The 25,525-nt window shown below is 37.7% G+C and overlaps 1 long non-coding RNA gene across 3 annotated transcripts in view; it reads left to right on the top strand.

Moving 5' to 3' along the window:
- LOC118525130 (uncharacterized) overlaps nt 1-25,233 on the top strand; it is a 30,270-nt gene extending 5,037 nt beyond the window's left edge. The window contains exons 2-6 of one of the 3 annotated variants that reach the window (XR_013449279.1): nt 5,067-5,192; nt 9,563-9,712; nt 9,932-10,000; nt 19,191-19,374; nt 22,081-25,233. This is a non-coding gene — a long non-coding RNA (uncharacterized LOC118525130). The remainder of the gene's footprint in view (nt 1-5,066; nt 5,193-9,562; nt 9,713-9,931; nt 10,001-19,190; nt 19,375-22,080) is intronic. The other 2 variants (XR_004911991.2, XR_004911992.2) reach the window with 2 other exon arrangements.
- The last annotated feature ends 292 nt before the right edge of the window (nt 25,234-25,525 follow it).

The following is a 25,525-nucleotide window of genomic DNA, read 5'->3' as shown; positions in this document are numbered from 1 at the left end:
ATCACTGCCCATTCATTAATTCATTCATTCAACTAATATTTATTAAGTACATACTATGTACAGGCAGTGTTCAAGATAATGGAGATGCAGCAGTGAACAAAATATTTTCTTAAAATACTGCTTTTAGAGAGTTTAATAAACAATAAACAGTAAAATGAACAAAATAATAAACTGTAATAACAACAAACAATAAAATGTATGTGAGTATAGAGTCGTGTGATCAAGAAGAATAAACCAGGGAAGGTAGAGGGACTGTTGAGAAGGGTGCAACTTTATGTAAAGTGGTCGGGGAAAGATTTATTCTACCAGTGTTACTTAGGTAAAGATGCGAAGGAAATAAGGGAGGAAGCCATAGAGAGAAGTTTGGAAAGACAGCTTAGGTAAAGGGAATAGCAAATGCAAAGGCCCTGAGACAGAAGCTTGCATAGTATGTTAGAATAATAGCAAAGAGGATACTGGGGCTAAGTTCTGAAATTTTTTACTATCTAGACTCTTCTCATTTCAGAGTCCTGTATTAACTATATTTCTTTATTTTCTATATTCTTGAAGCTCTGGTATCTGGGCCCTCACATCCGGGGAGAGATTGCCCCTCCAGGGCCAGCCAATTCTTAGAGATAGTGAATTACTGTCCGGGAGGAACATCTCTCATTAGCCAATCCAGAACCCAAACTCAGAACTGTCTCTGCTGTCTTGCTTTTACACACCAGGAGGCAATATTCCTCTGCCCTAATCATCTAGGGCCAGGTACTAGACAACTAGAGACCAGCCCCAGAGCCCAGAGTCCCCCAAATTATTCATACTAATCCAAAACCTGTTCAGTTGCTTATCCTGCCTCACTCATTCCTTACTTGGAAACCCACAATAAAGACTTTTGCCCATGCTCTCCCCCTGCTTCTTATTGGTCCTGGTGCTTATTCATGTGGCCTTGCTCAGCATGGCATCCTGTCTCTTCTTGGGAACTGTAACAAACTATCCTTTTAATGGCAATCATCTCCTGATCTGTTGGCCATACCATACATGAATAAAACGAAATCCCAGGTACATTTTAAGATAAGGGCCTACCAGGTAGCCAGTGACAGCTCACAAACTCTTTTTATTCCTCAGTAGAAGAACAGAGGTTCTTTCTTTCCAATACTGGCTCCTACTTAGGCCAGGTCGTGAGGTCTACCTTGACATAACTAACAAATACATTAATTAGCTTACCTACACAAAATAAAGGTCTTCTATGACACTAAAATTCAACTCCACTTCTGATTACATGATCATAAATCCCTGCCATCACTCCATAGCCTCATTCCAATTTCCATACCATTTAACTCTTTAATATAAGGGGTGCATCCCAAGTCAGATGTAATCTACCACCTTAATTTTGAGCAGTGTGTTCACTAAGGAAGTGACCAAATCTAAGCTAAACATATCCTTTTTTTTTTTAAGATTTTATTTATTTATTTGAGAGAGAGAGTGAGTGAGAGGGAGAGAGAATCTGAAGAGACTCTGTACTGAGCACAGAGCCCGACATGGGGCTCAAACTCACAACCGCAAGATCATGACCTGAGCCAAAACCAAGAATCGGACGCTCAACGGACTGAGCCAACCAGGTGCCCCTAAGCTAAACATATCCTACACACAAGGTGTTGTGGCCCAAGAAAACTTACAGGTTTTTCAGAAGTAACGATCTTCAGACCTTAACAAGTTGGTTTCCCTAGAGACTCTATGTTCGGCACTGTCTGGATTTTAAGAAAACCACCCATCTGGTTTGATAACACAAAAGTGTCTAAGGCAGGAATGGCATCATGGGCCACCCTTAGCTCTAGTTGGGAACATGAGTTGGTTTCCCAGACTGTTGTAAACAACAGAACTCTCTTCATACTTGATGTTCCTCCAAAAGGGAGACTTTCTTTTTTGGGGGGGAGAGGCAGAGGGAGAGGGAGAGAGAACCTTAAGCAGGCTTCACATGAAGTGCAGAGCCCAACTCAGGGCTCAATCTCACGACCCTGAGATCATGACATGAGCCCAAACCAAGAGTTGGACGTTAAACCGATGGAGCCACCCAAGGACCCCAGGAAGGCTTTCCTTGGGCAAGTAAATTTTGTAAATACTGAATAATATATTCCACCTCTACGACCCTGGAAGTTGACTAGTCACATTAGACTGTTGCAACTGTCTGATTTGAGTGGGGGGAAAAAAGTAAAAAATGTTAAAAAGCCATTAAAAACTTGATCTCACAGATTGTGGGCATCTTAATGACTTAGTGAAACATGAAATATTTTGTTTTATTTTACTTTGTGTTTTCACGTTTTTCTTCTTAATTTTCATGTTTGTTCTGGGTTGTCAAATAGACATATACATAATATTTTCATGGACTTTTATTTTTTTTCTCAAAAGACAGTTAAAACTTTTAATCTTCTAAAATGCTGCCTTGTATGTGAATTAATTCTTTGGGAAGAACAGAATTCTAACTTCTAAGTGTTGATAAATGTCCAAATTCCAAAAATGACAATATCATTTCTGTTACTCATTTTCTTTTCACAATTTATGTTAATTCTTAGTCCTAAAATAACCCCAGTGTGTTATTTTTCAATTACATTTCTATAGAGAGATGAAAACAGAATCATGATTCATAGTAACAGTATGTTTGCCTTAAAAAGAATTTTGTGCTACTGGAGAGGAAAGTCTACATATCTGTTTAACACATTACCATATTTTCTGGTTTATAAGCTTTGGCAGTTTATAAAGCACAGCCAACTTTTATAAGCATACGTTGGGGATTGGGGGGGAATTTTATAGCAAGGAGAGTAGAAGGAAAATGCATCTCCCTGCCCTGACAAGGTCAGTGGATCTTTCTGCTAGGGTGTTATGAGAGCTTTTGCAATCAGACACTCTAGGGAAAAGCTTAGGGCTCTGAGTGGGGAGCTCTGGAATTTGTTTGAATGTCAGTATACTACAGTGTCATAGGATTTCACCATCTAGTGGAATTTACTGAAAATTATAGCCAGTTACCCTGAATGACACATATTTGGGGTGCGTTGTTAAACAATATACTTCTATATACAGTTTTTATGTGACAGTGTGAATTTCCATATTCTGAATTGGATATGATGTGATTGATAAATTGCAAAACATATTTTGCAAACAGAGATTATCTGTTATAGCAGGATCATGTCTGGGTGCCAACGCATTCATATAAGGAAAAAAAATGAAGCAACTGTTACAACAGCTGCTTTCTTTATCATAATAGGGGTAATAAGGATGATATGAATATATGGAAGCACTGTGCTAATGGTAGGGTTAATGATAATGAGCATACAAAGACTATTATTAATGACTAAAACCTAGATGGGCTCTAAGGCAATATTTATTAAACCTTCTATGGAAAACAGGATTTTATTTTTGCAGTTTTCAGACTCTTTAGGACCTGAGGCCCTTTTTCGCACCGACACAACAGTTTTTGCGAAACAACTTTTGATAACTAAGGTTTTCTAGGAACAAAACTATCAGGTGGTGGTAGACTAGAAAATCCTCTTGCTAGCATGGCTACACACAGAATCTCTGTCATTGCTTATGTTGTAAAAATACCCATTTTTTCCAGATGCCACAAAATGAACATTGAGTTCTAGTATCTGAAAAGTCCATTCCATTCTATAACACATTTTAGCATCTCACCTCTCTGCTCTTTTCATGGTTCTCACTGTCTTTAGGGACCAATTGTTTCTCCAGTGCCCATTCTGGAGCTTTTCATTTCCCTCTTTCTCAACTCATAGATGGCTGCTAAATCTGATCTCTCTTTTTTTATTTATGAGTTTATTTTAGGCAATGTGTCATTGTAACTAGTTAAGCTAATTTTAATTACAATTTTAAGTAAGCTTTCAAAAGGCATAAAACAAATGATTTAGTGAAGTCCAGATATATTATATCTACTGAGTTCCCTTCATCCACTTTGTAATTTGATCAAAGGGATGAAATTGAATATGTCTGCTATAATGGGTTCTGTATAAGCCCATGCTGTTTGTCTCCCAGGCTTCCACTACTCTCTTCATACATATATAATACTTTTTTTCTTAATATCCACTCTGTTATTCTACTAAGAATTTAAGATAGTAATAGCCAGAAGGCTTCCTTCTTTCTCTTTCTTTCTTTCTGAAGTATTTTTAACTTGCTTATTGTTCCTATTGTTTTTGAAATGCTTTGGTTGCCCCGATCCCAAGAAATATTTCCCAATGGAAACATAAACACAGTGGGTAATTTTCCTGGCAAGTAAGGGTGCTTTATTTAAACCAACTGTGCTTAATTGCTGTGTTCCATGTGTTCATTTTTAGCCTATTGAGTTCAAATAGCTTATTGATGCTACCATTAATCTTAGGCACCAAGCTCATCCTTTCAGCTAATTATTCCCTGATAGAATCATAAGAAAAATCTGTAGTTTCTGAATCATGTGCCAATTCAATCAGAGGTTATGTTTGTCATCCATTTTAGAGTACTTTTAAATAGCTTATACCAACTCCACAACATATTCAATTATGTCAGCCTCAGCATATTTAAATGATAATTCTATTTGTCACTTGGGTACATTCTTTACAACAGTAAGTCAAACAATTACTACTTGGTCCCTGGAAATTCACAAATCAGCAATGAGGTTTATAGTCTATTTATTTTACATGATAAGTTAAAGATTGTAACTTGAATTTCTACTAATTAGAAGTAGTTTCTATTTTATTAATACAATGTTTATTAACATAACTGTCAGTTCAAATACACAGCAGTTAAAAATCAGTTGGACCTATTTTAAAGAGTTTCCACAAAATAAAAAGACTGTTTCTACAATTTTGTATGTACAGGAGTTTAAAGAAAATAAAGTTCTGTTATTCCGCCTCTGAACAGCGAGGAATAATACTAATCCCTTTAGAAACTCTCTGCAGTGAAAAAGGGTAAGGTGTGTGTGCTAATATAACCAAAGTGCAAGAAAATGTCACCTTTGCTTATTACGTCAAATCAAGTCTACCTCTGGACCCCCAATTGCTATGGTCAGCAATGTCAGTCATTTTAAATGGCTCCCTTCCCTCCCTTAGGAGGATTGCAGAATCCCGAGCTCCCCTGAGCTTACAGAATCCCAAGGAAATAGAGGAGGAGAGATTTTGGTCACAGTTGAGATGTTCATCATGCTCATCCACGTGCAAAGGTGGACCACTCTACAGGTAGTATCCATGCCATCACTGCCCACTTCAGCTGTGGTCCCGCATATGACCATCCCTAGTGCACAGCCCTCCCTGACACCCATACAGATGTCATTTATGAGTTATGGCACCTCCTAGGCTCTGCTTTCTGGTGAGACCTGGTGTCCACCACCCAAAAGGGCAGTCAGCCTTTGGCCTCTTCTCTGAGGAATTCTCCTGCCTTCTGAAAGGCTAAGCTTTCATTTCTCTGCCCCTCCCCAAACAAAACAATACAAAACAGCAGAATACAGAACACAATACAGAATACAACACAGAGCAACAACAACAGCAACAACAACAACCCAGCCTTTCTTTCTCTGATCCCTTTTTTTGTGGCACATCATGAAGTACTGGACAATCAGACAGCCAACCTCCAAACCCAAAGACCACAAAAGAAACTATTCATGTTCCTGATCTCTCTAGGGAGACAATAACCTACCTCCCAGCTACCGAGGAGGAATGGCATGCTTCTTATAAACAGAAGAAGCAATACAGTTGTGTTTTCAAATATCACCACATTAAGTGCTTAACCACTTACCTTTCATACAAGGAAAGCAACACAACATTTTTTTCAAACCAGGAAGAAAATCTTTTGAATGAATTTCAATGCCTATATTTGAAGCTAATTTATACTTCATCCCATCACCCATTTCTGTTTCCCAGCTTTCTTCTATCTCTTCGCTGGCTCTTCCCTAATTCCCAGACAGTTGGAGACAAATTAACACTATGCAGAAAGCAGTTGGCATCAGGCTTTTAATAAACAAAATGTTATTATACATAATAATAATAAATATTATTTAAGCAATTCACTTGGTTAGAAGGTATGATGCTTATGAGGCTAAAGTTGCACATTCATTCCTACCTGAGCCAATTAACTTCATAGAGAGAAAATTCTTTCTACAACAAGACTGCATCCCTAAGAACAGCCAGCAGAGTAATTCAGCATGATAACTACAAAAGATTTCAGAGAACATTTCCTGACAGTTGGTCAATTGCATCATTTTAGTATATGACAGACAGCATACTATTATATTATTATTCACTAGGAAGAGGTGTATTTCTCTGCAGAACATCTTGCAGAATCAGGACTTACCAATGCTTCAAGAATAGGAAAGTTGACTTAAGCTCAGTGCGAATTATTAATTTCAGAGTAAACCTAAAATTACTTATACTCAATGTTAATAAATAAACTAGTTAGAATAAACATTTAATTTAAATGATGAAATGCTGAGTTGCTAATAAGGATTTTAAAAAGAAGAGGGAGGAAGATGATTAAAATGTAACCATGATATGCAGTTGCATTAGTGGAGAGATATGACTAATAATCACACCATTGAGATTCTTTATAACCCACTTTAATATTTTAAGGTGGCTTATAGGATACATATGCTGCAAAAGTTCCAAGCAAAAATAATATTTTGCATTACCAAAGTCCAATCGGTGATGTGAGCAAATTGGTATGGAATATGAGATGATACTGAGATATTGAAAGATCAATCTGAGCAGCTGTCCTTCCCATGGTACCATGCCCCTTATCCCTGGGCTCTACATCCTATGGTGCTTTCTTGGGTAGATATCACCTACAAAGACCCCAGGTTTTTTAATCCCTTTCTCTCCTCATAGGTCCTGGGCCACCACAGGAACCCTTATTTGCAACCACAGTTATGAACAGTATATAGTTTTATATATTGATGCAAGGGTTTGGTGCAAGGAAGAGGAGATTAGGGCATGTGTTCAGTCTGCAAACTTAAAACTGGAAGTTTTGAGTTATTTTGTCCCAACAGGGAAAAAAATATTAAAAAAAAAAAAATAAACCCATGAAATGACAAAAGCAAAAGGGGAAAGAAAGCAGAAAATAAAATAGAAATCAAGAATGAAGCTAGTATATACAAGGTATTCTATGCCATTCTGCCAACTCACTGGATACAAGACAGAAAGCTAAGCTTTCATTTGCCTGACACAAAGAAACATGGTTAGATACATGACTCAAAGTGAATAGTACTCAGGAGAAGCTGGAGTATCCCAATATTGGATCAGAAATAAATATATCCCGTTAATTTGCACAGAAGACCCTTTGTGATATAAATAACATCCCCAATACAACATTTGTAGAAAATGCAGTGTTGAGTTTCAGGGTAGACCAGTGACATCATGTTAAAGCTTAATGTGGCAAAAAAAAAAAAAAAAAAAAAACAGTCCATAACTGGGATGCACCAATGAGATGGTCTGGTTTAATGTTGTAAAAGAAATATTTTTAAACCTTGTTCCACAAGGGAGGAACCATCCCTTAGGGAGCATTTTGGAAATTTGAGAGGTTTTGGTTTTGGTTTTGTAATTACTGTGTTTGTGGGGCACTACAGGCATTTGATGGGAAAGAGGCAGGGGTGCCAGACATGCTTAATGCCCAGGCGAATCCCACCCAATGAAGATTTGTTTTACACCTTCATATCTTTCACATGTCTTGCCAGACATTAAACTACTGAATATATGCTTGCCCATGTGGTGGTATTTCAAGTCCGGAAGTATGTTTTCTGTGTTATTTGATCATTTGCTAATTCTTAATTTTCTCCATTTTGACAGTTTGTAATTTGCCATGGCATTGTTATCCCTGCCTTGGCTAAGGTTCTTTCCTTTTTTCCTTATCATTTACATATAAGCCAGGTTATTATTACTTATCATTCCATTAGTTTTAATTAGGGTCCACCTGCTCTCTGCCCTTTAATTTTCTTTCCTATATACAGATTGACTTCTGGCTCCTTTATCTTAAATCCAAGTATTCACCATAAGTAAATGCAAGCATCGGACTACTTCATTATGTTTTCCAGTACAATCATGCCTGAGCACTTACATATTAATATATATTATCTATTATTTTATTATAAATTACATCCTTTTTCTTTTTCCTTTATTTTATAGTGTTAAATTGTTCTTCTTCTTCTTAAATTATGTTCTTTAAAGGTTAAAATATTTTCTTTTATGATATTTTATTATCTCTGAATTTTATTTCATGATTTAAAAAAAAGAGGGTATACAAAGTATTTATTACCAAAGGAGCTTTGAGTATGATAGAGATGAAAGCCACTTGTAAGGGAAGTGCCTGCAAAGAAAATAGACTACCATCTCAATTCTTGATTGGATATCCACTGATGTAGCATATGAGGTTGCCTAGGTGGACACGGGGAAGGAATTGGAGTAAAATTAAAGTAAATAGTGTGAAATTGGGGAGAGGGGTTAGTGGGCTAGCCTGCACACTTCCATTTGAAGTGGCAAGGATTTAAGAATCATTGAGCTTGGGGGGGAGGGAACACCACAGAAGATAACCAATGGGATATCTGACAGACAAAGGAGCCCAAGCCAAGCAATGGAAGGTTATAGGGTGCACCATTGGGATCCAAAGCTGATGGGACTTGGGAGAAGTCTTGCAGGAGCCCATCTCCCCTGTCAGGGATGATGCAGTGGAGACCATCCCATGGGGCCCCTGAAGAACAAACACATACATCCTATAGGGAAGCCAGGATTTGGGTGCCTGTTATACAGAAGTCATCAGCTATGAAAGGATCATAGTAGTACTATTGAGTAGTGCTATTTAATATCTTCTCTCATTTTTCTTGCCAGACCTCAACACTCTAAAGGATACACAGTGGCCCCAAAAAAGAGGGGAAAGCAAGGGATAGGTTCCCCCCATTCCCTAGCAAGCCTCCCTCCCTGGTCAAGGGTGAGTTAGAAGATGGGTAGTGCTTTGAGCTAGATGTGAGATAGAACCTTTAAACTGAACTTTGTAAACCTGCAAAGGACTAGAAAACAATGGAACTTGTCCAATCGTAGGTAAGGGATGAAAAAGGCCATTCAACTGAGGATGTTTGAACTCAATTATTGGAGAAAAAGTAAAATATTTTATATCTATATTACACTGAGTTCATATGACTGAATATGCAGACTAAAAAGACAGATAGATATTAAACTAATACATCTATAATTTGAGGCTAAAAATGATTCATCCTTTGAGAAAAAAAAAGTTGAACAATTTTTTATCTAGTCCAACTAAACAGACTATAACCTAGATTAATACAGACAAGGATCAGAGCCCAACATTTCAAGTTGTCCTTGAACAGTATTCGGAAAAGATACTCCTCTCTGCCTGCTTTAACTTCTTTGAGCATTTAAGTCAACTGTGAATAAGCTTTACCAGCTAGAGTATCCCAGTTTCCACAAAATTCAGAGTTGTTAAACTTGGGCTGCAAAACCAGGAAAAATAAACCTCCAGATGTCCTCTGAATGCTGAGTTTCCATGACATCATCACCAAATTCAGGAGACTATATTGTATAATCTGGCCTCTTTTGTGATTTTACAGCTAAACTCAGAACCTCCCACGTGGATTAATTATATTTGAAATTGTTAATGCCACAAAAGAAGATTATAAGAATATTTCAAGAGTACCTGGGTGGCTCAGTCAGTTAAGCATCTGACTCTTGATTTTGGCTCAGGTCATGATCTCAAGGTGGTGAGTTTGAAGCCCGTGTCAGGCTCCATGCTCAGTGGGGAGTCTGCTTGAGATTCTCTCTCCCTCTCCCTCTGCCCCTCCCCTCTGTGATCATGCTCTCTGTCTCTCTCTCTCTCTCTCTCTCCCTCTAAAATAAATAAATAAATAAATCTTAAAAAAAGAAAAAGAATATTTCAATTTGATGAGATCCTACATTGCTTCTACCAATTTGTTTCTCAGGTCACTACACTGACTTGGTGAGGAGTTTGAGGCAGTCCAGAAACCCCTGTCATCCAAGACCCGTCGAAGGTGAGTTGCCCTTCACTGTGTGGACAGAACTTGTTGTAGGTTATCAGCAGCCTCTTGAAGGAAAGAAGCTTTCCAATTGGCACCTGAGGCAGAATCTGTTTTTATTGGTCAGAAAGCAACAATTTCTCTTCTGTGGCTGTCCCTCCCACCAAAAACTCAAGTGTCCTTGCTACTTCTACGTCAGCTTTTTAGCAGGAAGATGACATGACCAAAGCAAACTTCAAGAAGAATAACCTGATGACAACTCTCAGGGTGGAAAAGAGGAGAATCTGGAGGCTGCAGAGACCTTTAAGAGGCTTGCTAAAAGATGCCATCCAAGTCATGCAAAACTTCCACTCTGAAGCCTCTGGCCACATTTTGCACTCTCCCCACCACACACCCTTTTCCTAGCTACCCTAAACTGATCTGCAGACATGTGGTGCCCTTTGAAACGCCCATGCCTTTTTACGTGCCATTTATTATCTATGCCTGGAAGGCCCACTCCATACTTCTCTTTTTCTTTGCGAATCTCAACCTATTCTAGGGTTGGTTAGTTATTTCTTCATCTCTGCAAATGGCGCTTATCCCATACCCTGTTGAGGGTAGATAACCATGTTATATTTTAATTAAATGTTTAAAGTCATTCTTGCCCACAAGTTATTTATGAGTAAGGTCTATGCACTCTTTATCTTTATTTCCCCAGCATCAAACACAACATCTCAACAGGTTGCCAGTGAAAAAATGCACAAAATCAACACCAAGATGAACAAAAGGACCATAGACTATCAGTAAAGACCTGAGACTGAATGCCATGAATTTGTAGTGCACAAAAACAGTTTTGTGATTTCCTCTAGCAATGCTCAGTGTCCCAGTAGCAGAAGGTCATAAATATCTTTTGACTTTGTTTATACAGGTGCTATTCCCTCCTGCTAGCAATAGGCCTATCATGTGGACCTCAGTGCTGGGCATGTGACCCAAGCTGGGTTGATCAGAGTACCTTGCTCACAGTCACAGTAATTGGTTCAAGGGTGGGCAAGGCACATAACCCAAGCTGAGCCAATTGGGATCCTTCTCTGAAAATGACTTTCACTGTAGCTGATTAGAATGATTCTTACCCCTTGATGGCCAGGTTAAAAAATGTGAGTCATTACAATGTGAGCTTCATGAGAATATGGGCATTTAATGTCTTTTTTATAGCTGGACAGTAATAGGTACAAAATAAATATTCAAAAAATGTACGTTGGATGAATGACTCCAGAGCACCCAACAGCTGTATTTTCAGACATAGTTGGAGTTTGGGCTACTGCCAAGTAAAAGTCCTAATAGAGAAATCAGATTAGGAGCTTTATTACATTAGTATGGTCTTTACCAAAACGTGCCCTCTCCCTTCCCCCAAAGAACCTCCATTTATTATTATTATCTATTATTATCATCACATTTGAATAAGAAGAAACTAGGAAAGAGTAATCTTGGAACAAAAGATCATTATATTTAATTCATTTGACTTTATGAAGAATTAACTTCATTATCACTGATTCTCTTATTTCTCTGCCATCTGGGAAACTTAGGTCAGACTTGAACCAATTCATGGAACTAGGGCACTAGGGAGTGTGTAGGTTGAATAGGGGGGTCTCAAAAAGATATGTCCAAGTCCTAGCCCCTAGTACCTGTGACTGTGACCTTATTTGGGAAAAAGTCTTTGCAGATATAATTACATTATGGGTTTCAGGATGAGGTCATCCTAGACCCTAAATCCAATGATGAGAGTCCTTATAAGAAAAATGCAGAGGGGGATTTGAGAACCCACAGACACAAATGGAAAGGCCATGTGAAATCAGAGCCAGAGATCAGAGTTATGCAGCTGTAAACCAAGAAACACCAAGGATTGCCAGCAGCCACCAGAAGCTAGGAGAGAAGCATGGAATTGGTTCTCTCTGAGAGCCTCCAGAAGGAACAAATCCTGCTGCCACCTCGATTTCAGACTTCTGGCTTCCAGAACTGTGAGAGAATAAATCTCTGTTATCTTGAACCACCCAGTTAGTGGTAATTTGTTACAGCAGCCCTAGGAAGCTAATACAGGGAGCTATTCAATTAGAGATTGACAAACAAGGCATTATGAGAATGTAAGAAAAAGGAGTAATCTGTAATCTGAGACAGGCCATTATGTTTAGTATTTTATGCTAGAAGAAGAGTATCAAAGCGATAACACTCCCAACTTTGCATTTCCTTTGGCTCAGAACTGATAACTATCTATAGCCATAAAAGCCAAATTTCAATCAAACTTGTTTGACCAAATTTATTACACCTAATCCAGAAACCACAGTGTAAAATTTTCCATTATTTGCTTTTAAAATCTCATTGACATAAAATCATGATCACGTAGAAAGTAACTTCACATTTTTTTTTCCTGTACCTATATTGCCTATAGCTCACCTTGGAATCTTTATTTGAATAGATATGTAATATCATTTCATTACTTATCTATGAAGGAAATTACAAATCAGGGTTACTGATGTAAGTAGCCTACTTTTTTTGCCATTGCTAAATCATGAACTGAGCTACATCACGACTCATAATCATATACACATTCTTTGTTGTAGACAAAGGAAATTAAAATTTAAAACGGATTTTAAATTTTATTCTAATAATATGCAGAAACAAATGAGGAATGAGTATATCCGATTCTGGGCCTATGCAAGATTAAGTGCAATAGTTTGTTCTAACATTTTCCCATCAAACATAGTAAAAAAAAGTTGAGTTGCTGTTGTTCTGCAATCTGACATCTAGGCTTATGTTTTTAAAATTTTTATGTTTCTCATGTTTCTGATTCATTATATTGTGCAACGAAAGCATCTCTGTTTCACTTAGCATTCTGTTGAATCTGCAGAGATCTTGGTACTTTAAATGTATATGCACTGTTCTTCCAGCATAAAAATCAGCCATTAAGTTGGAATGATGGAATAGCGATTTCTGGTTTTCATAGGGATTAACAAGGCTTACTTCCTCCTACAGAGATCATCTAACTGACATGTTGTATGTACATTGATGACCCAAATAAGAGATTGACAGATGCAAGTAACTCTCATGTCCTGTCAGACATCCATTGGATTTTTCCAAATGCAGTAAATGATCTTTGGCTTTTCAAGTAGCCATCGAAGAATGCTGCCATCCATTAATACTAAAGGCACTAGGGAAAGTCTTTAACCAAGATGTGGATGGATAGTTATTTAGGAAACCAAAAGCTAGAAAGAGAGCTATTTAGTATTAATGAGATTATAGAGTAATTTGATTCATTATGGCTACTAGCTGAAATTGAACGGAACAATCTACGTTCATTACCAGGCCTGATTTCCTGAGCAGAGAAATAGTAGAAATACTGTGTATATGACTACCTTCCCTACACCTTCATTTGAACTTTTTTTTTAACTGTTTCTTATCAGTAAAAATTATCCTCTTCCTATTTTTCTTTACTTAAGGTAGCAGTGCACACCAAAAGAAATCATTTATGGTATGTGTAATGAAATCAGAAAACTATAATTGCTCATGTGAACAATTCCCTTAATACAATCTTACTTAAAAAAAAAAAAACTGACATTACCTTAAAATCTTTTCAATGACAAAATGCAAAAAAAAAAAAAAAAAGCTATCAAGTTAGGTTGCTGTTTACTTTCCATGGCCAATACCATTAAAATGAAATGCCAAGAATTCAATTTATGTAAATTTTTTCAGTTAAATTATTTATAATAGGAAATTCTCTCACCTTTCTGAAGTGAAATAAATGCAAATTTAATTCATTAGATGACTAGACTGGTATAAAATCTTAGAGGAAATGCAAATGGTAATTGAAAATATAGAAATGATACTTGTTTTGGGGACACAACAAATCAATCAGCATAAATTGCCAAGCTTACAAAAATATCACTGAAATGTATTCTATGTTGCCCATTAGAAGGCATGCTTTCTTATTTAAGACATGTTTCAGAGGGGAATGAGAGAAGTAGGAACCATGGTTTCAAGTCAATCTGAATGCCATAAACCTTGCAGCACAACCATGTCCCCACCTCTCAAGACAGACCCCTAATGAAGACACCGATGAAGAAAGACCTGGCTTTTTTCCTAGCGTCTCTCCCTAACAATTCTCTGATTTTTTCGAAGTTATGTGACCTCTCCAAGCATCAGTCCCTTCATCTGTATTAAATGGAATTTAAATAGTAGATGTATAAATTGCTAGTCATGCCCCTACCACAAAGATTTTATAAGAATCAAGTGAAATAATGAAAGAATGTGTGGCACATGATAAAGCACCACAGAGCTGTCATGCGTTAGTAGCTACACCCGAGTCCCAAGCCGCCAGCCTGGAAGTCTCATAGAATCAAGTACAAAATCTACCCAAGCACTCTTTCCGTGGCTGTCCCTCCTCACTGGATCTCTGGGAAGTATTAGGCCAACTGACATTTGTTGAGTGCCTACTACCTACTCCTTTTTATAACCTAATTTCATCCCCATGACAATTCAGAGAGCTAAGGTCTGCCATCCACATTTTACAAATGAGGAAATAGACTCCTACGAACTAACTTGCCTCATTTCATTTGGAAATAACAGCAGAGATGAGATGCAAACTCAGCTATGTCTTGCTGCAATGCCCAAACTTTTTTTTCCTACCTACAGCTGCAACCCCTCTGAATTTCTCCTTCTGGCTACCGTGCAATTGGAGGGAGAGATACACACGTCTACTATAAGCACAACCACGATCCTCCTCTGTGTTCAAAGGTAGCTGCTTAGCTTCCAGATTGTCAGTGTCCAACCATCCCTGAGGCCCCCAAGGAACTCAGGTGTCACTGTCACCATCCAAATGAATTCCAGGGCACTGCTGGAATTCATTTTTTAAAGTCCTGATGAAGTCCTGTCCTTTTAAAGTCCTGATGAAGACACAAAACAAAGCTGCCTCGAGCTGACATTAATCTAAATCTTCATGGGCCCTGAGAATTTAGCTGCGGGATCCCAGACTATCCGATCATCATGACAATTTGATGAGGACAGTTGAAGATGGGCAGAGACCTGTCAACTAGGGCAGCAGAAAAGTACACAATGAATTTAGGGACCAAAGCTGGCTCCAATGCTTCCCATCACTAGCTCGGTGACCTTTGGCAGTTATCAGACCTCTCTGAGCCTCATTTTTTCTCATGTAAAGATGAAAATAGCACCTCAAAGTGTTGGGAGATGAGTGAGGTCACGTAGGGGAGGCTCCTAACACAAAGAAGGCACTCAACAAATGAGAGTTTTGTGGGATTAAAAAATCAAAAGATACCCCTCTTCCAGTAACAATGCCCACAAAGCTTTTAGAGATTCAGGACAATTGTTGCCACGAATTAGCAGCACAGGAGAATGTGCATGAAGAAAGAAAAAGAGTGTTTGGTTCTTTGGCCAGGGATAGGACAAAGAGAAAATATGTGAGAGGAAGAAAAGTATAGTGAAATAAATTTCAACCACAATTTAAAATTTGTCTTGTAGGGTCTATTTTTTTTATTTCAAGAAAATGACAGCTCATTCAAGAAAAATAGGTAAATGTTATTTGCCATTGATTTTTTTTGTTTCTTGTTATTGTTTTATATTGTAGTCATGGGATAATTTTGTTTAAAATGTTTTATAAAAATCCAGTTCAAATGTAAAACAGTGAACATGGTATTACAAAGTCGCAGAAACCGTATCATTAGCTTTGCTTGTTACTCAGCAATTGAGGGAGGCAGCACTTTAAAACATCTGAAACATCTAGAAAACCAAATTCATGACCTCAGAAAATGCAATAATTGTTTTGCAAATTAAAATCCTTTTCCCCACTCCAGTCAGTAACATAATCTTTGAATGTAAATGTGGTATGCGCTGTGAGTAACCTGAAGGAGGAGTCACACATCCTTTTGCCTTAGGGCCAGCAAAATATCTCCAGTTGACAGTTATTAATTTCTAGTCAAATTATCCCGGAATAGGGTCAAAGAGAACTAATGGTTTTATTTTACAGTCCAGGAGGTGTTGTGCTTCAGCATTCAGAATGCAGTGCTCTGTAGAGAGAGCTACAGCAGAAAGCAGGAGACCTGCGTGACCCCTCCAAAAAAAGTATTAGTCAGATTATTAAGTGTATTAACCCTTGCCCATGTCTCAGGCACTTTCCCACAAACCATATTAAAAGTATCAAAGCCGTTTATTTGTTCTGGATCTACAGTGAGTGAAACGTACAAAGTTTTAACTTACTAAAAATATAAATGTCTAGTTACATATGAGTGACCAAGGATTAAGAGAGCTGTTATTGTTTTCATTCACTTTTCAATTCGTCTTTGATTTTGGAATTTTAGCATAGTAAATATGCATATAAAAGTAAAGGAGATCTGGAGTGCGTAGGTGGCTCAGTCGGTTGACCAGCTGACTCTTGATTTTGGTTCAGGTCATGGTCTCAGCATCATGGGCTCAAGCCCCATATCTGGCTCTGTGCTCAGCAGGGAATGTGCTTGAGATTCTCTCTCTCCCTTTCCCTCTGCCCCTCCCCCTGGTCTCTCTCTCTCTCTCAATAATTAAATAAATAAAATCTTTAAAAAAAAAGTAAAGGAGATCTGAAGACTATTATATAAATTTTTTTCTCCTCAGTTCCTAGCTAGGCGATTAATGTGGGCAATCTCATGATAAAATCAATTGTTTTATTCCATTCAAATGTAATCCTTTCAACGGGCTCACAGAAGTTCAAACAAATTCAATGTTACAGTGTCACATGCAAATAATTCTAAACGATTCTGTTTTGGGTTTTACAAAATTGTGGTGCCCATCCAGGTACAACTTTTAGGTAACTACAAAAATCATATTGAAATTTGATAGTTGCAGGTGTAATATAACCAGTAGCATGGTAAGTGGAAAGAGCAGGAGATTTAGATTCAGATCTAGTATCCACCTCCTAGCTCTGCTAACATGGCCTTGCACAAGTCACTCTTTGAAACTCAGTTCCCTCTCTTCAAAAACTCATTGAAAATAATACCTTTAAAATTATTAAGAAATAGCAACAAAGGTTACTGTGATGTTTAAGAGAAATGTCTAGGAAAGTATCTTTGCTAACCGTAATGCACTCTAAAGATATGGTACTTTTTAAAGCTTGATTGAGATATAATTCACATACCATATAATTGTACCCATTTCAAGTGTACAATACAATGTTTTTTTAGTATATTCACAGGATTTTGCAACAATCTAATTTTAAAGCCTCTTTGCCTCCCCTAAAAGTAACCCTATACCCATTAACAGTCATCCTCAATGTTTCCTGCTCCTTCCATCCCCATCTCCAGGCAACCAAGAATCTATCGGCTATCTCTATAGATTTCCTATTCTGTACATTTCATATAAACAGGCTCCTATAATACATAATCTTTTGTGACTGGCTTCTTTCACTTGGCGTAACTTTTACAAGATCCATCCATAGTGTACATGTATCAGTACTTCCTTCCTTTTTATTGCCAAATAACTTCCCATTGTATGGAGAGACCACATTTTATTTAACCGTTCATCAGGTGATGGCCATTTGAGTTGTTGACATTTTTTGGCTTTTATGAATAATGCTGCTATGAACATTCATGTCCGAGTTTTTGTGTGGATATGTGTTTTCATTTCTAATGAGTATATATCTAGGAGTGCAACTACTGGATTCTATAACTGTTTAACATTTTGAAGAATCTGCCAAACTGTTTTCTAAAGCAGCTGTGCTGTTTTACATTCGCCAGCAATGTATAAGAATATCAGTTTCTCCACCTCGTCACTAACACTTGCTATTGTTTTTTTTTTGTTTATAATAACCATCCTAGTGGGTATGTAGAGGTATGACATCAGGGGTTTTATTTGCATTTCCTTAATGACTAATGAGTTGAATACCTTTCATGTGCTGACTGACTATTTGTATAGCTTCCTGGGAAAAATGTCTTAACCCTTTGCCCATTATATAATGGGGTTTTTGTTTTATTATTGAGTTGTAAGAGATCTTTATGCTATTTTCCGCCATTGTGTGGATTGTGTTTTTACTTTCTTATTGTTATTTGCACCACAATGTTTTAATTTTGATGAAGTTCAATCTATTTTTTCTTTTGTTACTTTTGTTTTCACTTTTAGCATTATAGAAAAAAGGCTTTGCCTAACCTAAGGTCTTAAGATTTATTCCAAAGTCTTCTAAGAGTTACATAGTTTTAGGTCTTACATTTAAGTCTATGATCCATTTTGAGTTAATTTTTGTTAATGGTCCCAGATAGAGGTTCAACTTTATTGTTTTGTGAATTTAATATGCCCAAAGCAATACATGTTCATTAAAGAAAAAGCAGAAAATATATACAATAAAAAGGAATAAAATAAAAAATATCCACAATCCTATTTATCCCTAAATAACTACTTTTAGCACTCTGATTTATATGCTTCCAAAACCTATTCTCCGTATGTATATTTCATTTAATTTTTAATGGAATCACATAATGCACATAGTTCTGTGGGCAACTTTTTTTCCTTTGATAATTGTAAACATATTTACATATCAGTTTTTCGGACTTTTGTGAACTTCAAGTTCTTCAGCTGTATAAAAGCAAGTAGTTGTTAGGATCAAATAAAATAATGATGTAAAAGAATTTTGTAAGACTTTATTAATAGAGTGAATTTGTTTTGTTTTTATTATTGTGCTAAATTAATCCTTTTTACTGAAATGCTTTCTTCAAATACTCTGTAAGAACCCTCATCCTATTACATTAGCAAATTAATAATTTTTTAATGCCTATGTCTACTAAATTCTTCAGGATTAGAGGTCTATATACTTGGGTCTCCAAAGGCTGTCACAATTCCTGGCCCATATTCGTGCTCAACAATTGTCAGAATTAATGTTTACTGTTAATACCTCTGAATCTTTTAGAAATGTTGTTCTTGGATCATGAAGTTAATATTATCAAATGTTTGTTTGATGAATATATGTTTATAATCATTATATCTCCCTGATGGATTGACCCTTTTATCATCATAAAATATCCCTATTTATCTCTAGAAACATTTTTTGTTTTAAAGTCTGCATTGTCTTATATTAGCATAACCATTTCAGCTCTCTTATGGTTGCTGTTTGCATGATATATATTTTTCCATCTGTTACATATGAAGTAAGTCCCCTCAACTGGTGGAGCTCTTCATCCTAACAGTCTGCCTTTCTCCCTAGGCAGAACTCCAGCACCACAGCAATGCAGCTGAGCGTGGTTGCCTCTGGTCTCCTCAGCTTGCCCCTTCTGGTGTGGAACCTATACCAGATGAGACAACTGGGGAGGAGAAGATTATGCTCCCAGGATTCAAGGCCTGCCACACCTGAGACAGTGTTTCTACCCTATGAATGGGGATGAGATGGGGTAAGGTCAGCCTGGTCCTCCTGATGGCTAACTGGAATTGAAGCTGGTGGGGAGGGAGGGGAGAGAAATACTGGCAGCCTGCCCCTCCTAGGATGAAATTATAGCCCCAGGATGGGAGCTGGGGAAGAAGGGAGCTCCCGTTTCCTTCCCTACACCAGGTAGATTTTCATAACATGGGGGAGGTGATGGAGTGGGTTGTGGCTGAAATACCATAGACTCTGGTGTTCCTACCAAAAGATTTAGTAGATTTTTCTGAACGATTCTCCATTTGCTGTATACCCTCAGGAAAATTTCCAGAGACTTTAAATATTTTTTTTATAATTTTCACCACTTAAATTGCTTAGGGTCTACTGATCTCCTTACTCTGCCATTCCCATTATGATGATTTTTTAAGTGTTAGTGAAATTTCTATAGTGGAAACTTTCCAGGCAAAAAGCATTACAGGTTCAGAAATATCCCCTCAGAAGCTTTCAAATTTCTTGTTTTATAAGAAAGGAGTTGAAGTGGGCGCCTGGGTGGCTCAGTCGGTTAAGCGACTGCCTTCGGTTCAGGTCATGATCCCAGGGTCCTGGGATCGAGTCCCACATCAGGCTCCCTGCTCTGCGGGGAGCCTGCTTCTCCCTCTCCCACTCCCCCTGCTTGTGTTCCCTCTCTCGCTGTGTCTCTCTGTCAAATAAATAATAAAAAAAAAAAAAAAAAAGAAAGAAAGGAGTTGAAGAGAAAAAAAAGGAGCCTAGAGGCAAAGGCCTAAGGATGCTGATACCTTGAGGCAGGTACCAAAAGAGATGTGAAGTCTTTAAGAATAAAAATAAAATGGACCTGGAGGGCATTATGCTGCATGAAATACGTCAGACAGAGAAAGGTAAATACTGCATGATTTCACTTATGTGTGGAATCTAAAAACAAAACAAAACAAAATAAATGAACAAACAAAACAGAATAGAAACAGACTCATAGATACAGGAAACAAACTATTGGTTACCAGCGGGGGTGGGGGGACAGGGGATGGGCAAAACACGTGAAAGGGACTGAGAGGTACAAACTTCCAGTTATAGAATAAGTAATGAGGATGAAATGTACGGCATAGGGAAAATAGTCAATAATACTGTAATAACTTTGTATGGTGATAGATTTGGTAACTAGATCAATTGTGGGGATCATATCGTAATGTATAAAAATATTGAGTCACTATGACGTACACCTGAAACTAAAAGGTTATTATATGTCAATTATACTTCAAATTAAAAAACGAATAACAGTAAGAGTTTGAGATTGTGCTGATAATGTTTTCAGAACAGTTATGATTGGAAGCTGCCTGGGGGTAGGGCTGTTCTCAGTTCTGTTTCAGAAGTGGACCTGCAAGGTTCACTGGGTAGTGAATAGCAGCTAACAAGATTGTGTTTGCCTTTTTTTTTTTAAACAGAAACCAAATTAACATAAAATCCAATACAACTTAGTATTATGATATAACCTATAGACCTTGGTGCCTGTCCTCTGCCTCATTCCTGGGGAAGGGATGTTTCTAGAGGGAGGAGAAGCTGGGAGATGAATTGGAGAGAAATGGAGGAGAACAAAAGAGGAGGGTGCTGAGCTGGCAGACAAAACTGTCTCTGGAAGCAGCAAGGAGAGAGAGGCTTTTTGCTTCATGATATTCACCTGACATTCACAATCCCTTTTAAGTGGGGGTTCAAATGCCACAGAAGTGGGAGCTAGCAGGGAGATGGCATCAATGGATAGGCATTATGGTCAGCCAGCTGCTAAGTTTCCATAATTTCATTAATTTGGGAATAAAACAGTACTCTCTTTGAAATGTTTCCTCTACTCATGTTATAGTAGGATTCAGGAATTGTGTTCATTTCCTATGGTTGCCATAACAAAATACCACAGACTGGGGGGCTAAGACAACAAAAAATGTATTTTCTCACAGTTCTGGAAGCTAGAAGTCCAAGGTCAAGGTGTTGGTGGGTTTACAGTCTCCTAAGACCTCTTTCCTTGGCTTGCTGATGGCCAGTTTGCTGTGTCTTCACATGGTCTTTGTTGCATATGCAAGTTAACCTGGTGTCTCTTCCTCTTCTTATAGGGATACTAGTCATAGTGGATTTGGACCCCATCCTTACGACCTCATTTAACTTTAATTGCCTCTTTAAGGTCTTATGGCAAAATATAGTCACATTGGGGGTTAGGGCTTCAACATATGAATTTGGGAGAACACAATTCAGTTCCTAAGTACCATGTATACAAATATCAGGAAAAATTGTGAATGACTTCTAAATGGTTGAAAAGGAGAAGAAAGAAAGAAATTGGGGTTCTGCTTAGCTCAATCACTAACTAGGGTTATCTCCCCCTTTGACTAGCCTATTTAGAAAACTGATAGTAATGAAAAAGTTTCTCATCCATAGTTATGCAAACGGTTTCTCTTCATTCAAATGCAAATAGATTTGTCCCACAGAGAATATAAATTCCCCTTTTAACCAGCTGCAACATCTTACTGGTTTCCTCATTAACTAATGAGTTAAATAAAATCTTTGACACTGTTCATTTTATATTTGTATGAAAATCATGATTTTACCTTTTTAAAAATATGATCCTCAAAATACTGAAGATTATGTTGGCAGTATTATTGCTGTTGCTCTGATTTCTCTGCCCTTCATTGGTTTTCCTCTCTTCCCTAACTTTTCTTTCCTGTTCATTGAATTTAATCTCCAGGGTTAGACATGGAAAATAGCAGACACATGAAACGCTGATGATGGACAAGGAAACAACGGAGGCCACATCAGAATTCTGTCATGTTTCAATAAGGAGCCGTGTTACTGAGAAGAATGTTACCGAAGCTTTTATGTCATAGATTAATGGTTCACAGATGTATGTCAGAATGTCATAGATTAGCATACATCTATAATAAGTATGCTACTCTATCAGAAAAATACATATATATTTAAACTTATCTTTTAGAACTGAGAACCTTTCTGGTTCTAGATATTCCAAAGTTCATGTTTAAATATTAAGATTAAAATTTTCGATACTTAGGATTTTTAAATTAACTGGGAAAAGTCCACAAACTACATCCTTTGCAGTTATTATAAATTTCTCAACCAGTCTTAAATAATGCCATACTATTTTTATTCTTTTTAAACCTCAAAAATGTCTATGCCTTGGTCTTGGAACGTTTTTCCTTGATTTCCTTAACCAACAATTCATGATCATAAAGCATTCAAGCAACATGAAGGATTTAATCAACACTTGCATAAATGCATTGGAAAACACTGTATAAGCAGAGATAACTTTAAGCAAATATGTACTGTTCTTCTAAGCCATAATTTGTTTGAAAGTAGGTTAGTTCCAGAATATAATGTAAAGTAGTTTTAACCTTAAGTGAAAGCAACTTGCCTCCATCTCTTACCAAGGCGAACCTGTACCCAATATATAATAACAAGTATGTTTGCCATGATTTTGATGTAGCAGGAATCTTTACAAAGGGAAATCAGATAGACAAAGTAAATAACCTAATACCTTAGATTACCCAAAGTCATCTTTATTCTTCTCCAATGATAAAAACAAATTAATTTGCTTTCTGGCCCTTGGCATTTATGAATGCTAATTTAATCACGTAAATTTAGACTTCCTATGACAGAATTTGAAACCACATTGTGAACATGACTTTCACATAAGGCTTGTTCCTTTTTCCTGAATTAGAAAGTAAAATTTTAAAAAAAACCTCTATGCCTGTATTAGACCCTAGGCAAAATCAGCATAACCCTGCCATCTCCCATTAAGTTGATTCAGGACTCTGAGGAGCCATGTCACCATCTGGACTGGAGTGCAAATGGTCAGAGGGAGGCCTGGGAGAGTGTCCTCAGAAAGACCCCAGCTGGCTGAGCAGCCACCTGTTGCCAAGATGAGTGAGGGCACAATATATCGTGTTTATCATAATCCATCTGTTTCTAGTCTCCGAATATCTGACGCTGTCATGGCAGAGTACATCTGACACCAGGAGAGGGCTGACTCAGAGAGGCCAAGACTACAGGTCCAGCTAAGCAAAAGATGTCTAGAAGTTACTCATGATGACAGAGACAGCAGGCCGATTTGGTTAAGGAAGACAGAGGTAGCAGGCTTGGAGAAGCAGAAACACAGGAATTATCTGGAGCCCAGGAGCTCAGAGAAGCCATAAGAACAGCATGAGTGAGTGGGTTGTTTTAATGGCCTACTGAACACAAGTGTCTCTGGATCCAGAGACGTGGATTATAACTTCAGAACCGACAGATACATGTAGATTAATTCAACTCCTGACTAAGGCAAAGATACAGAATCTAGGATTAATTTATAGGCTCAGTGGCAAATAATAATAATAAATAACAATAGCCAATACTTATATAGCACTTAGTAGTACTTTGCATATATTAATTACTTCAATCCTTACCATAACCCTGTGAGGTGGATACTATTATTATTCTCAATTTGGAGATGAGAGAAATTAAGTGCAGAAGATTTTAGTAACTGCTCTAAGTCCCATAAGTGGTAGAACTGGATCTGAAACCCAGCAGTCTGTACTCTTCACCAGTACTATATGCTGCTTTCATTTCCTTGTACCTTCCAAGAAACTCCAAAAGCTGAGCTCTTCTCTTCTTATTTTCTTACTTTACACCCCAGTGGCCCTATTCAACCCCTTTCACTCTGATTTCCCCTTTCTATCATATCATGAAAATCAGGTTGGATATTCATGCTGGAACCCAGGCAAATGACTGCAAATACATGGAGCATACCCTCCTCTTCTTCCTCCAAACCTATTTGCTTGGGTTGAAATGAGGAAGGACTCTTGTCTTTTGGCTAGAGAGGTTTGGCTTTTGAGTGCCTGAACTGTGTGAAGGACGTGAGGGTTGTGTGTGGGTGTGGGTGTGGGTGTGTGTGTGTGTGTGTGTGTGTGTGTGTGTGTGTATGCACATGCACATGCTCATACAGATGTAAAGGGCAGTGGGTAGAATATAGAAGGTGGAGATTGAAGAACAGCTAAAGGTTGAAGATGGGAGCTGGAGAGGCTGTGTTTAGGAGAAACTCGCTGAAATTTGTGACTTACACAGGCTGAGTAAAGCCCAAGTGATAAAATGTGGAACAGTTGGGGAAAGGGCAACAGAAGGGACCGAGACACTCAGCACAGCACCAGCAAGTGACAGTGGGTGACTCACAACCAGCAGACTTCAAAGAGACAAGAGCAGATTAATGGTCTTGTTTTTCAGGTCTCAGGAGAACTCTCCCAGAGAATCCTAGAAATAAAAGGGAGGTTTTGAATGGGAGCAGGAAAAAGTTGAGGCCCCTGAGTTGCACAGGTGAACACCACCAAGGAGCAAAATGCAGGTATTTATGTTAATGTGACCTCATTGCTTGCAGATACTAGCAAAGCCTAGGGACATCCTAGCTTGCTGGATCCTCAAGATTGGGAAGAATAAGAGCGAGGCAGTATAAGCCAACCCCTTCCATCATGTCGAGCACAACTACCAACATATTTTACTCAATAAAGGTCAACACAAATGTTGTGTTAGAATTGCTTATTATCCATCAAGGCCTTCTTTTTGTTGAGGTTTTATTTTTGTAGTCATTTTTACAAATATTGAATTTTAATCATACATTAAAATGGTTGTCCTTTTTGTTATGGAATTCTCACAATGTGTAAAGTTTTGTGCTTTTTTCCCACTAGTACTGGCACTTGGTACTCAAGCTTGTCCCTCCAGATGTGACTCAATTCAAGTCCTAAGAAATTTAACTGTGACCTTTTAACTATCCACTGAATTTGTGTTTTCTTAGTTTGCCTAAAGTCAGATTCCAAAGACCAGGTGACATAAGATGTAAAAAAAAAAAACAGAATAAGCACTTCTGATCTAAGCTAATGTGACTGGACCATATGTAATAGCCCTGCTGTCCTTCTCCTATTTTTTATTTTGTACATATCTTTTCAGTCATAGCTATAGCAGGCAATCTTAGGGGGAAACAGCCTTTAAAAAATTCTCAAAAGGATGAAGTATGAGCAGATGTCCAAGAGAAAGATAAAATAACATTGCAAATAAAATGTAGAGATATATTAGCACACTTTAGCAAACTGTAATAGAAAATGTTGAGGACCTTTGAGTACAACACTAAAGGAGAAAAGGTAAAAAGTCTT

The sequence above is a fragment of the Halichoerus grypus genome, chromosome 6 (genome assembly GCF_964656455.1).
Source record: "Halichoerus grypus chromosome 6, mHalGry1.hap1.1, whole genome shotgun sequence".
Taxonomy (NCBI): domain Eukaryota; kingdom Metazoa; phylum Chordata; class Mammalia; order Carnivora; family Phocidae; genus Halichoerus; species Halichoerus grypus.
This window is presented reverse-complemented; position numbering and strand designations above follow the sequence as displayed.